The sequence below is a fragment of the Pygocentrus nattereri genome, chromosome 20 (assembly GCF_015220715.1).
Source record: "Pygocentrus nattereri isolate fPygNat1 chromosome 20, fPygNat1.pri, whole genome shotgun sequence".
NCBI lineage: Eukaryota > Metazoa > Chordata > Actinopteri > Characiformes > Serrasalmidae > Pygocentrus > Pygocentrus nattereri.
The window spans coordinates 26,256,154-26,257,290 of NC_051230.1; positions in this window are offsets into that span (position 1 = coordinate 26,256,154).

The window sequence follows — 1,137 nt, forward strand, 5'->3', positions numbered from 1 at the left end:
TCCTCCTCTGGTCAAACTACCTACAAGTGATTATACTACTGATATTAATAGCAGTAATATTGGTATTAGGAATAACTAGGAGTCTATGAGAACATCAGTGTAGGGTGGGCAGCTCGTCCAAGGCAGGTGGTGTCAGCTGGGGCATGGGCAGCTGGTCTGAAGTGGGTAGCAGGAGGGCTCAGCAGTCAGTCGTCCTTCAGTGAGAATTTTGTCTATTGAATGAAATGACACAATAGATTGTTCTTAATGTGATGCTTTAAATTTGACTGATTTGTCAAGCGAAGCTTTCAGCAGCTAAGAAAACTGACCTTAACATGTCTCTGTAAAGTTATCTAGACATCATATTAAATTTCATATTTTTAGCAAAGACAATAACAAAGATAAAGTTTAGCTCACCGTAGAGCCAGTGTACGTCTACGTTGAGCTGAGAGCGTGGCCCCCCCACATAGATTAATCCTAACGTTTTTTCAGCTTTGTGAAAACATACAATTGTATGTTCCTCAGCAACACATTTCCACCATTTCTTAAACGAATAATTCTGACTAATTTACCTCCATCGCCTTTCTCACTGCAGGTTTGTTCTAAGGAGTTTCATCAGAGCTTTTCCTTCACTTAACTGAGGAAGTCCTTAAAGGATTGTGATTGGCTGAGAAGTGTCTCAATCATAATTTTGCAAACACTCAATACACAGCACAAGTAATTATGTAGTTAAATATGTAACTAATTACATGTACATTCAACTAGCATTCGGCATCGACAGCCTCAGGTCTGCACTTTGGATAAAACAAATGACAGTGTCAAAAGAGTAAAGGATGTTTTTTTTCAAATTGAAGGCATAATAAAATATATCCTCTTCTGTTTACAAACACAAATGTGGTACTGATGGAAACTTAAGGATCCACACTTTTAACAGAGGTTCTCTACTTGTTTCAGTGGGCTATGAATGAGAAACTATTCCACAAAATGTAAATAAAGGCATGCTGAGGTGAGTAGGACATGGAGGACCTAGGAGGGTTAATTGAAGCCTCACACACACACATGAATCTCAGGGCTCATCTGATAGATGCCTGAATTTTCTGTGAAAGAAGCCTTACCCTAACCTCACACACACACACACACACACACGCACATTCACAG